The sequence below is a fragment of the Cavia porcellus genome, unplaced genomic scaffold (assembly GCF_034190915.1).
Source record: "Cavia porcellus strain 051 isolate PalLab524CR breed Dunkin Hartley unplaced genomic scaffold, mCavPor4.1 scaffold_1, whole genome shotgun sequence".
Lineage (NCBI taxonomy): Eukaryota > Metazoa > Chordata > Mammalia > Rodentia > Caviidae > Cavia > Cavia porcellus.
The window spans coordinates 142,409,320-142,422,999 of NW_026947484.1; the positions used below are offsets into that span (position 1 = coordinate 142,409,320).

Here is a 13,680-nt window from a genome sequence, read left to right on the forward strand (position 1 = left end):
CTCAGCTGAGGATTTGCTTTAGGTGAGAAGGAGGGGAAAGAGACAGAGTCCTTTCTGCTGCTGCAGTTTGCACAAATTGCTTCAGCTGCCAGTTTTCACTATGCCCAGGTGCCCATTTGGAGGTAGTGTGTCCTGAGCCCCAACCTACACAGGATACAAAACTCATACTGTAAACATGGGATACACATGGCCATGAAAATTTTGATGAAAAATGCAAACAATGAGTTTCAATTTTTTTTGTAGGAGGGGATGAGTTTTTATCCATCTCACATTTTTCTCAAAGTTACCTGTGCTTCAAGCTTGTTGTAAAAAATAATACGCTCTTCATCTACTCCTGGATTTCTTCTATATGGATAGCGAATTTCAGCAATTCTACCCATTATTCGCCTATCTCTGCACCTCTGAATGTTGTTATTCATATTTTCCACCTCAGACTCTAACTTGCAAGAAAACCTGGAGTTGTGTGCTTCCCCTCCTGCCAGTCGGCTCTTTAAGGCCAGCAAGTCTGCTGCCTTAGCTGTCCAGAGCTAGAGAACTAAGAGTTGCCACTTTGCTCCTCTGAGTCACCGAAAACTGCAAGACCCAATGCCAGGCAAACACCTTGCTGCTTCGGAGAAAATCCTGCTTCAGGGCAGATGCGCACAGTTTGGGAACCTACAGAGGAAAAAGCCCTCTTCCATGCCTGCTGTTTCTCTTCTCGCTGTCCGTTCTTCCCCTCCTCCTCAGTCTCCATCCCAGCATCTCCCGCTCTATATCTTGGGCCATCGGTGCCCTGAAGCCTCCAGGCTGCGCTAGCCACCTGCTTGCCAGGGACCTGAGTGCCATGCCTTGGGTTGCAGGACTCAGCAGTTTCATTTTGTGCTGCACATTCAGACAAGGAACCTGATCTGTGAAGGCATTTGCCAAACTACTGAGGGGCAGCCAGCAATGTCCCAGTGGAGACATCAGAGCTAGCAATTTGCAATGAAGGGCAAATCTAAAGAGCCAGAGAACAAACATGCACAGTGCCGTAAGCTTCCTGCATAAAGTGCAGTATTGTGAACTTCAGGCTCCAACCGTAGACCCCAAAGAACACACAGTCACTAAGGGCTGAGTTCATGCAGGCCCAATTTCTCTGATTTGTACTTGCTTACGCCAAGACAGTTGGTGCAATTGTGAGGTGTCCCAGGTGAGAGACAGCATGGATCATAGGGTTTAGTGGCAGCTACTTTTCCATGCAGGACCCCTGTTGAGGCCTGAGGGTCACCCAAGGAAAGGCATCTCCCATTCCAGTGAGCCCCAGGACAGGCAGCGTGGCCCAGGACGGAGCAAACAAACTTGCTGGCTCAGCTCTCATGTGCTCAGACCAGAACTCGCTGAGAATCTGGCTGGACCTCAACTCCTGAGGAGCAGGTGAACAGCACAGAGGACAAGGCTGAGCATCACAAAGGGCCTGGGAGCAGAGGGATGTGGGGACCTGATGCATCCACTGCCCTATGCAGCTCCTATCCTGGGAAGGACATGGTCTTGTCACATAAACTAAGGGCAGCAGTCAAGTGCTGGGTTTTTTAAAGCTTTGTGTTTTACATCCATCCATATCGCTGGAGCCAAGGCCCTCAAACCCCTGATGTCACACGCTCCAGAGACAGCTTGTGAAAGGCCAGTGCAGGGCATCATGGGGTCCAAGTGCCACTTCAGCAGTAAAGGAAAAATGCCTTCCCGTCAACTAAACAGAAAAGTCCACCAAGATTTGTATTTTGATTGCTGACCTGAGAGCCAAGAGTGCTCACCATTGCCCCATAAGGCTTATGTGGACCTGTCCTGAAACATCTTTAGTGGTTTTCAGACATACAGAGGATCCAATATGCCTCCTGACTAAGCCAGAGCATCTCATCGGCATTTCCTAAAATGATGCCAAATTCGCTTTAGGCTTAGGGCTGGAAAGCAGCCCTGGGAGCCTCCATCATAAGCCATGTGATCTGCCTTACTGTACCACACTTGCTGCCCTGAGGTGAAATTTCTGCAAACCACAGTGTGATTTCCATTTAATTGGGCTTCACATCTTTCCCCCTGCCCAGAGAACACCTATAATTGGCAGGGCAGGAATGGCACTTTTTGTGTTCCTGACCACAGAGCACCTACCAAGTACCTCCACATTCTACTAGAATGCACCAAGCTGGCTCAGCAATGGAGCAGAAGCTTTTGACATTTTGTCATGTAATTCTGGAGTAACTTTCAGTTACTCTGAAGTAAATTTATTACCATGCATGTGTATTTGTTGATCTAAAATACAAAGCAATCAACGATATTTAATGTTTAGATAAGACACTCAAGCCAGACCACACTCACCCTCTGTGACTCAGCTGATTCCAAGCTGGCCAGGCCAGGAGGCAGGGATCTGACACTTAGACTCCCTGTTTTCTGAGTATTGACCAGGTTGATTGCACTGTAATTTCTCCATCATAACGCAAACTTTTCATAGTTTTAAGAAAATATTCATGTACCAAGGCTGCTAAGGCAAAGAGTACTGTAGCCATGTTCTCTGAGAGTAGGTGCAGTATTTTGGGGTGTGTGCAGTGTTTTTATATACAAAAAACCTCACCACACCAAATAGTTACGTGTGATAATAGAGCCCATTATATCGCAAAATGATACTCTGTGAATGTTGCAGCAAACTTCTTTAGATGTCCTTGGATTGTCAAAGACAAATCTGGGTATATTCAAATTTTAGAGAGCTTATATGAGCATTCAGTGATTCCTAAACATACTCACTGTCAGCAGCTGAGCACTTTGCAAAGAGGAGCATGAGAGAAAATAAGTGTTCTTGGAAAAGGAAAGGAATTCTATTTGACTCTTAAACAGGTAAGCACTCACTTTTATATTAGTCGATGCTTTCTGCTTGATAGAGTCTCTTGTTTTATTGCTCGCTCTGGCTTTGGTTTGCCATTATGGAACTCAAAACTCTAAGCCATCTTGGTCTACTAGCATTTCAAAGAAACATTGTTACTGAATTTTTTCTCCAGCCTGGTTAGTTATAAGATATTGACCAAAGTTTGGAGGGTAGGGAGTTCAAGAGCAAAGTTTCAGCTGATTCAGTTTCCACCTCCTAATGAGCTTTCTCTTCCTGGCTTACAAACCACTGAGTAGAACAAGGGAAGAAGGACCCAGCTTGTAAGAGGAAAGAGAAGAGGGAGTGAGACAGAATTAATGATCTCTGTCTTGTCCTCATATTGCAGAGAGAGAGACAGAGCACTCAGGGCTGCCTTCTCTTTGTTATGAGGACACTAATTTCTTTTTTTTTTTTTTTTTTTATCGGTACCAGGGATCAAACTCAGGGACTGCCTGCTTGCAAGGCAGGCGCTTATGCTGCTGAGCTAAATCCCCAGCCCCTAGAGGACACTAATTTCAATATGAACCTCCTGGGGTTCCATCTCCAAACACCACTGCATCGGGATGAAGTCTCCAACAAAAGAATTTGGAAAGAACGCAAACCTGCTGTGTATTACAATAGCTGCTGAGGCTGGTGAGGTGTGGTTGCTGCTGTGGTAATTACTGGTTTGGGAAGATTTTTGTTTTGTTTTGCTCTCAGTCACCCCGGTAAAAGAGTGTTTCTAAGTTTCTTTCACTTTTCAGAAAGACTTGTTTCAACCTGGTTTCAAACCAGGGACTTACACATGTGAGACGAATATGATAACCACTACATTACAAAGAATTCTAACCTGAGGTTTCTAAGTCTCCTCCATGAAAATCTTGCTACTGCTCAGAACATTCTAATACAAGAAGACAAACTGCATCTTGATTTGGCACAGAAAACAGAATAAGCAACAACAAGATTCCCAGGAAACACCAGTGATCCCTCACTGGTATGCATACTTCAGGTTCTGTGCTCACTCGAAAAGCCAAGAGCCAGAGCACCACTCTCTGAGGGCTGGACATACATTTGAAGGAATATGTGACTTTCAAGGGTTAGCAGTGCTTGCCATCAGTATTTTGTTGGGGTGCTCTCAATTCAGAATGAGTACTCTGATTTAGATGCATTGGGAGTAAGTTGTCTTTTAAAAATACTTATGGAAGCTGTGCCTAGTGGTGCTGTAATCCCAGCACTGGGGAGGCTGAGGTAGGAGGATCATTGCAAATTCCAGACAAGCCTGGCCTACAAAGTGAGCTTAAAGTCAGACTGAAACCCCATAGGGAGACCCTGTCTCAAAAAGACCAAAACGGAACAAAACAAAACAACTTATGGTTGAAATATTGACAAATTGTATTGGTGTTTTGGTGAAATGCAATTAGGAAAAAAAATTCCTTTCTCGGTTTTCGTTGGGGAATTAAACTGAATAACCCAGAGAGCACGTTTTGACCCGAAAGTCATGAGTCTTTAAAAGTTAGGAATTCTGATCTATGATTATGCTTCTCTTGTTGAGCAGCCAAGCTTGGGCCAGGCTGCGTCACATACTGGAGCTCAAGAAGGAAATCAGCCTCACACTGACATTGCACTTCTTTGGCTCTCAGTGCCCTCTGCCTGGCCCTGGACACTCAGCAGCTCCATCTGCATGTAGCATCCCAATCTGCAGATTCCCACATCTCTTTCTAAACTACAACCTATTCTTTCTCTTTTGGACTCCCAAGTCACAGGCCAGTGCTCCTGCCCACCTCAGTTAGGAACGCTAAAGCTCAGCAGGTCAGTGGGTGCCTGATCAGGTCCCACCATCCTCTACATCCACACCCAGCTCAGCATCTCCAGGAGCTGGACACTGATCTCAGTAGTTCTGCCAGTCACTCTGATCCGTGTGTGTGTGTGTGTGTGTGTGTGTGTGTGTGTCTTGTTGCTGGTGTTCTAAGGGCAGAACTGAGGAGCTGTTTGTCCCTGAACCATGCCCACACAAGCGCTGAAGAAAGCTCTTATTTTCCAGAGGAGAAAAGAGTAAAACCTTGTTTGGACCCTGAAGGGGGGGGGGGTGTCTTTGACCTGTTTGTTAGGGGAACCTGATGACCACTAACCTAGGGAAGCCTCCAGGTTACCTTGGGTAACAGGATTGAAGACACCTCTCACTTTTTGGTGGGGGCTCAGAGGGGCGGTGGGTGGGGTGGGAAAGGAACCAAAACCTCAGGACTCTTGTTTCCGCCCGGTTTCTAAGCGGGTACCTTTCGCGCGTTCCGGGAACCTGATGACCTCTACACTGCAGAAACCACCCTGAGGCATCCAGGTGTCTTCCGCAAGGTCTGCTTTGCGCTGTGTGCCCTCGGTGTCCAACACAGGAGACTCCGGTCTAAAATTTTATGGCGAGAGGGAGTACCGGGAAGCGGAGAGGCGGGGGGCAAGGAGAGTGCGGCTCGCGATGGGCTGCACCGCGGCCCAGCACAGGAAGGCCCCGGGCCCAGGCTCCGGCTTCGGACCGGCCCCTCCCGCAGGGTTTCGGGTCAGGAGCGCAGCACCCTGCTCCACGGGGCTCCCGGGCTGACGCCGCGGCTCCCAGAGGCGCAGGAGCCCGGGTTTGGGGCGCTGAGACCCTGGTTCCCCTGCCTGTAAGCTTTGGGCCCCAGGTCACTCTTCCTCCAGGGCCCCCGCCCTCCGCGCCTCTGCCTCGCCCTCCTCAGGCCAGGTCGCTGGAGTTTCTCTGCTCTAAAATAATACCAAGAACCAGCCCTAGCAGTGCCTTCCACTGGCGATCTTTGCTGCCTTCCTTTGCGGACCAGGCCAAGAGGCTAAAGATCCAGGAACAACTGACTCGGATTTCCAAATGGTCCAGTCTACTCCTGGGATTTTGAGAGTCCTTCTCAAAGGACAGCTTTTGTTTTATCCTTTGCAATGCTCGACTAGTCTTTTATTTGCTTTTTAAGCTTTATTCAATGGGTCCTGACTTTGATGCCTCTCCCCACCCCTATTCCAGGATTGAACCCAAGGCCTTTACACAAAACTCTATTCCCTGGCCTTTTCAGTTTTTAAGACTGAAAAACTCGCTAAATTTCTCAGAGCGGGTATTAGCTAATTTCTTGCCTCAGCCTCCCAGAGCCCAGGGTTGTTAGAGTTGTGTGCTGAGAGTTTAGTAGTCAGAATTTAGCCTAGGGTAGATAAAGTGGTAAAGGTGGTTTTCATCAAAAGCTTGTATCAGGGTCAGTTGTCAGGGTCATCTCACAACAGGAAGAAAGCCATCCATCTCCTCTTGGATCCCTTTGCAGTAAATGTTAAGACTTCGGAGAGTGTTCTGTTTTTTGCCAACCCAGTGTCCTTTGCCACGAAGTTTACATTCTCCCCAACCTGAGGGCTCCCAATTGGTAGTTTATTTTACAATTGGGTAACCTGACTGACACATGAGGTTCTTTATTTGGAATGTGAAAGTCCTGGGCCTTTGCTTCCAGGGAAAGACAATGGCCCCTAAGTAAGGGTCTGTGAGCTGCTTAGGGCTCATTTGGCTGAGACCTTGTTTTAGTTCTTTCTGAAGACATTGCTCCTGGTATATAATGCAGTCCAACCTTGCACATCACAATCTTTTGAATGAAACCCTTAGGTTTCTACTAGTTTATAGCTAGCTTATGTTCCCAGACAGAAGAGCACCAGCAGGGGATTCACTTTCATGAGCCTCTTCAGGGCATTCTACTACCTACCACGCGTGAAAGTGTGAGAGTTTAAAAAACCTTGAAGGGACAGGAAGCTCAGAAGTCACATGCCCAGAGGTCACACAGGGGAGGTCAGAGAGGGCAAGGAGTGGAGTCTGGTTTTGGGGCTTCAGGAAATTTGCCTTTATGGGATCCAGGGAATTATACAAACAGATTTCTCCTGATAGGACTTTAATTGGTGGGTTTTAAGCAAGCAGGCACAAATTTCAAGAGGTCATTCTACGACTGAGATGTAGTTCCTTTAAGTTTCTGAGAAATGTCTGGTTTATATGAAATAAATATTGGGAAAGGAGTGAAGCCTGTAAGTGGGAGAGCTGTCTCTAAATTTTTATCTCTGGCTACCACTGGAGCCATTAGTGTGGGTTTTGTTAGAGTTTTCTGGTGCAATAGAGAAACAGAAAAAAGAAGAGAGTGAAAGAGGCCATTTATTTGAGGACATGGAGAGAGGAGAAGAGCCCACAACTGTAAGGGTTTGCCTTTCTCCTGCTGGCAGGATACAGAGGGTCAGAGGGTTAGATGACCTCTGTTCAGAAGTGGTACATGGAGCTGGCATTGATGATGTGTGAGGAACTGATTGGCATTTTCTTGGCATACAAAGGGAAAACCATTTTGGGCTTCAGGGGAAGAAGGAAAGAGTGGCCATCAGGGCAAGTGTTTCCACTTTGGCCTTCCATCATGTTAGACCATTACCATAACTGTACAATAATTTATACCAGTGCAAGAACCTTTGAGGTATAGTACCAGAAACTATTAAGAGTGACTGCCCTGGTTTTGTCATGATAAAGCTAAATTACATCTTAAGATGGATGTTAAGGCAACATAAAATTCTAAGCACTCAGGCAGGAAATTACTTCAGTGTCTCAAGCCCTTTCTTGCCTGGTAAGTGCAAGGTTGTGAGTTCAATCTCCATTTCCCACAAATAAATAGATAAGTAAATAAATAAATAAATAAAAAATTCTAATCATTCTACACGTGTCCTAAACTTGTGCACACTGCACATCACTGTGAGTGCTTTGTGAAGGGTCGTTGGCTCTCATGTGGAAAATGTCTGTTCAGAAACTGAGTATGTCATTGGACAAGGTTCTAGAATCTTCCTAAACCTATCATATTAGATAAAGTAATTTTCAGATTCACTGACTCCTTTCAACATTAAAGTACTTGCCGGTTTCATTTTTTAAAAATTTTAATAAAAAACTTAGTTTATCCAGACACGGTAGGACATGCCTATAGTCTCAGGGCTGGTATGCCTGAGGCACAGGAACTGCCCTGAGTTTCAGACCAACCTGTGTGTATAGTGAGTTTCAGGGCAACCTGGACTATCTAAGGAAACCTCATCTCAAAAGAAAAAGAAAGGAAAGAAAGAAAGAAAGAAAGAAAGCCTGTTTACAAATTAGGCAGAGGAACAGACTAGCAAAAATAACCAAGAATTTAATAATTAGAACAAATACTACAACAAAAAGTATTTCAAATGTATAAATTGCTTATCTTGGGATTTTGCTGTTTTTCAGGTTCGAGTTGCTTATTGTGACTAAAACAGAAAAAAGTGAAACTGTGGGTAAGGGGACTTCCATAAAGTAAGGCAAAGGTCATCACTTAGTCATCCAGGAGACCTCAGTGGTTCATCCAGGGCAGCACTGAAGACCTGATATTGCTCATCCCCAAGCATTGTCAGATCTATTAGAGTGTTAGTAATTGCCTTCCCTACTTTCACTCAGTGTGGAAACCATGTGGGTATAGAATCTGAATGTGCCCGTACATCTGTTTCATAAGAATGAAATACCTTCATCTCTTTCTGGTTTAATGATGTTCAGTTCTCATCCTATGATCATGGAAGTGTGCCAAGAGACTATCAGCTAATAGAAGATGGTCTACAATATACCTCATATATTTATGATCTTAGTAAGTGTGTTACTAATGAAAAGAGTGCAAGGATACACACCTATAATTGTGAGACAAGTGAAAGTACAGAGAAGAGAAATACCAAGACAGTGATTTGGGAACCAAGAAGACAGTTATTTGTGAAGCAACCAGAGTTCAAAGGGCAGAGCAGATAGAGATTGGAAGAGCTGGCAAGATGGCAGCTGTGTGATTCTGGATACTCCAAGAGGGCAATGTTGAGAAAGACTAAATATACCAAGACTTCACTAGGTAGACTGCAGGAAGGAAAGGAAATAGAACAGAGATCTTTCAGGCCATGGAGCAAATTTGACTGTGAATGAGGAAGAAAGGGAGAGAAGTTTGAGTGGAAACATCTAAAACTTCTGGCCATGGAGGAACCATTATGGAATCACTGGGGCAAAATCAGCCAACAGAGTCTCAAGTGTCACTGGAACAAGTCTACCTAAGTCTCTCCATTGCATTTAGGTATTGGCAGTAAGCAGCTCTTGGGCCTCAGAGGTGATTTTAATCCATAGTGCCTGAGGTCCCATCAGTTAAGTTCCAGATAGTAGTAGAAAGATCTGTAAGATAAATTAACCCAGCTCTCACATTTGCTTAACTAAGAATAGATGGAAGAGTTCATCAGAATGCAAGCTTTTGGCAAGTACAGGGATTAGAAAAAAGAGCAATTGTATAAATGAGCTCTAAGGGGCAGTAAAGAATAAGTGGATTCAGTTACCACAGGTCTTATTTTTATTCCGTGGACTAGAAGAAGAGTTCGATTTCATGCCGATCTCCTGAGGGGAAGCATTTTGTGGACAGCATCTCATTAAAAAAACACTATTCTTTATCTGATAAATATGGCAGGCTTCCTTCTTAATCCTACGTGGTAGATGAGCATATGGGCAGTGGCTGAGACCGAAGGGATGGCTCAGATTATGGAATCCCAGGTGTCTTGAAACACCAGAGGAAAAGGAAGGCATCATCAAACACTACCACATCTTCTGAAAATAGAAGGTATATATATAAAGAAATTGGGTTGCTAAGAACCATGTCTATCCTATTTTTAAAGCCAAAGGAGATTGGATTGAGAAGGAATACTGAGAAGTGAAGCAAAGGCCTCACTGTGCCTTCCTGAGAACACTAGGTTGAGTCCAAAAGAATTGGAAAATGCAAAAATCTGTTGTACGTCAGCTGAAATAATAATGTGTGTTCTTAAAACAAAAGAAATAGACACTGTCTCAGTTACTGTGGTAGACTAACAACTGGTGGTCAGCCTGAAACACCCCACTGGACTGAATTAGTGTGGCACTGGTGTGGATGGCCCCCTCAGGATTGTTGCCATCAACATAAATAGGAGAAGTGGAGAGGAGGAAGTGTGATGTTGTTGGTTCTCCTGTTGTGGCTGGTTTTTCTGGAGGAGCTTGTTGAACTTCTTTCCTGATATGAACTTGGCTGTTCTCATTGCCAGAGGAGCTCAGAACCTTGTTATCACTGAGAATGGCTTCAGGTCACTTTGGGGAAGCTCTGCTCCTTACTCTGAGCATCACTGCCCGGCTCCAGTGCAAAACCCTTAACCTAACTGGCACAGATCCTTCACCCCACAGACATAGACTTTGTAGTTTCCACTGCTAACTTTTGGGCCTTGTCAGCACATATCTGTGAAACAGATTTGCACGCGACACTGTCATGGGCTCTAGGATTTCAGATGGACTTGTGAGGGGCATCGTCATTGGCTCCAGGTCTTCATCTTGACTCATGCAGAATATTGCCATAGGATCCAGGGCCTCAGCGGGATAATTTGGATTCTCAGTGTGTGGACAGATTTCCTGAATTTTTTGTGTTTGATTCATTGGGTGACTACTATAAAATAATCAAGATCCCAGAAATTCAACACAAGAACAGACTATAAAAAGCTGTTAGAGAAAAGAAAATGTTAAAAGCTGTTAAGGAAAAATCTATAAAGGGAAACCTATCAGCATCACCACAGACTTCTCAACACAAACAATTAAATCAAGAAGAGTTTGGAGTAAAGTATTTTAAGTCCTGAAAGGAAACAACTTGCAACCCAGATTGATGTATCATGCAAAACTATCTTTCAAAATTAATGGAAAAGCAAGATACTTCCATGACAAAAAACAACTGAAGGAATTCATGACCACCAAACCAACCCTGTAAAAAATACTGAAAGACATTCTTGAGATAAAAAAAAAAAAAAAAGACCATGGTTCCAATAATAGGGAAGACAGTAGAATGGAGGGGAAAATTAGGCAGTGAATAGCAGAAAAATAGCATGGCAGAGATCAGCCAGTGCATGTTGGCCATAACTATTAATATAGATGGCCTTAATTCTCCAACAAAAACAAACACAGAGTGGATCAGGACACAAGATCCATCAATGTGCTTCACACAAGAAATGCCTTTGACTTGAAAGGGGGTTCATAGACTGAAAGTCAAAGGGGAGAGAACAATACTCTCTGGGACAGGGACTCCAAAAGAAATGGAGGTAGCTTGCCCATCGGCTGCAGACTGCCTAAGAAAGCCATGGCACTTTTATACAGTGGAAAGCTACTGAGCTATAACGACAGATAACCTTGAGGCTCTTTGTAGATAAATGGATACAACTTGAGATCATGATCATGAATGAAATGGTTCAGAGTCACATGGGTGAATATTGTGTTGTTTCCCTAGTATGAAGAACTCTGAAGAGTTGGTGGGATACAAAATGCACAGTACATACTGTGAAAGTGAAAGGGGAGGAAGTATCTAAAAAAAAGTCAGTAGTCATTATTAATCTATTATGGTGATTTGAAACCCTTATTTTTCTCATTGTTCTATTTAGTTTGTATTTTTCTGTTTTGGTTTGTCTAATCTTATTGTATTTAATGGTATGGGCAGCTATTTCAAAGATAACAAAATATGGTAGCCATTATTGATTTCCTATTAGCTTGTTTTGAAGCCTTGTATTGCTTTCATTGTTTTGACTGCGTTTATTCCATTTTGTTTTGTTTGTATCACCTCTGATGGGATAGGCAACTACTTTGAAGATAACAAGTTGCAGTATGGTACCCACTATGGTTTCCCTATTATTTTGTTTTGAAGTCCTGTACTGCTGTCATTATTTTTATTGGTTTTCTTCTGTACTCTTTTGTTACGCCTTTATGTTATATCTATTTTATTATGCTTGATGTTATGAGCAATTGTTTTGACAATACCAAGAGGCATTACAATAGCCATTATTGATTTTCTTGTGTTTTGCTTGAAAATCATGTACCATGTTCATTGCTTTGTTTTGATTGGCTACATTCTGCATTATTTCATTTGGTTTTACTCTCTTCAATTGAAAATGATATGAAAAAAGTCAGGAACTGAACCTTAAGAGCATCTTTCTGCTCCTTTTTTTCCTCTAATGGACTGACCCAGCAATCACCCACCCTTAATCCCAACACCTTTATTCCCAGCATTGTACCTCCTATCAATCATACACTCAGCCACCTCCAAAATTCTCTGTGGCCCTATGAGGTTTTCGGATGGCCGGGTATCCAGACACAAACCATAGCAGATACTAACTAATTGTGTATGCATGCCATTATTGGATCGATGATTTTTATATCGTTTGATATCCTGTAAACGTAATACTCCCAATAACCATATGAAGTAAATTTTATTACAGGTTGAGAAATTTCTTGTTTAAATACTTGAGACTCTAAACTGCTCGTATAAAGCAAAAACAAAATAAAAGATAATAAAAAATAAAAAATACCCCAAAATTAAGGCAGTAAAAAATAGGAAACTCATAACCTACTGTAGACTGATGTAAAAAAATAGGCAAGTATTATAGTAGAGTCCTACATGCTACTTGATTTGAATCTTTGGAGTCAGATATTTTTAAGGTGCCAGAATTTGCTGTTGTTTTAGGAAAACAATACAGAGCATAGTCTTAATATTATAGAAACTCCGGGAGAAGTATTATGGCTATATCCAGTCATCCAATGTATTGGGATCTGTAAACATAGGCCCTGCTGCTTTGCCCTAGCCACTTTTGGCTCATGAAAGGGGAGAGCACATCACTTGAAGTGGTTATATGGAAGGACAGACATTCTCCTGGGACTACAGATTTTCCTGTTGCCTCCCCTTCCAGTTCTATGAAAGCTCCTGAGGGTAGCTCCTTGTTTTGCCCTCCTTTCAAACTGAGCTCTTAATGCTGGGGTAAGAGAGGATTGCAAGGCCTTTCTAGGAACTCTGTCTCCTTGGAGAGCTGTAATGAGACAGGAGATACTGGGACAATTTCTCAACACTGCAGCGCTGACAGCTGAGACAAGTCTAGTCACACCTATACTGACACTGAGATCTAAGGCAAAGGTGGAGGACAGGACCACTTCTGGTATCTGTGGTTAGGCTAGCTCACTATAGCCACATAAAGACCCCAGGAAGTACCTGTACTTCGCTGAACCCAATGCAAAAGAGTGATGCCTGAATCCCAGGCAATAGAGCTTAGTGCCCAGGCATAGGGTGGTGATGTGCCAGGGACATCCATGGAATGTTGGAGAGTGGTGCAGGAGCTGGGGACATTTAGGAAAATCTCCCAAAAATGTAGTTCCAATAAAGATGATCTAAAAGCTAGGCAATGAAACTGTTTCAAAAAGTAAGACATGTGTATGATTTAAAGACTCATAGAAATCCTACAGTTGTGTTGTTGTTCCTCTACTAGGATAATGTCAAATGGGAAACAGAAATCCTTCTTTATTTTTCAAGAAAGATAGAGATGGTAGAAACTAATTCTGTTTTCTGGGACCATCACTCCAGATGCCACACCTCAGTGCCAGTGATGCATGGACTGCAAGTAAGGGAAAAGTGTCTTTGACCTTCTGCCATCTCTCAAGGCAGGGATGGGTTGAACGATGTGCTCCTGGGTAGCTGAGAGTAAATATAAAACTCCCATTGAACCCTTGGCATAGATCTAGAACAGGTGAAAGATCAGAAGAGTAATGGATGTGAAGTCTTGCCCCAATTTGGGACAGGGACAGAAAGAGTCAAGAAAGCTGGCTCTCAAAGTTAGGAACAGAGGTATGAAAGGGGTCAGCCCCCTCCCTATTTCACACCTGACTGTTCATACTGTAGAGGGCAGTAAATAGGGCCTGCATTTCCAAGGCAGGTACAATGAAGCAAATATTACTTCAAGCTGGATGATCTTTGATGAGCACCTCA

The 13,680-nt window shown here is 43.5% G+C and overlaps 1 long non-coding RNA gene across 1 annotated transcript; it reads left to right on the forward strand.

The window, feature by feature from the left end:
• Positions 1-5,120: 5,120 nt before the first annotated feature.
• Positions 5,121-12,154, forward strand: LOC134477820 (uncharacterized). The gene is made up of 2 exons (XR_010050046.1): positions 5,121-5,197; positions 8,103-12,154. It is a non-coding gene; the product is annotated as an uncharacterized LOC134477820 (long non-coding RNA).
• Positions 12,155-13,680: the final 1,526 nt, after the last annotated feature.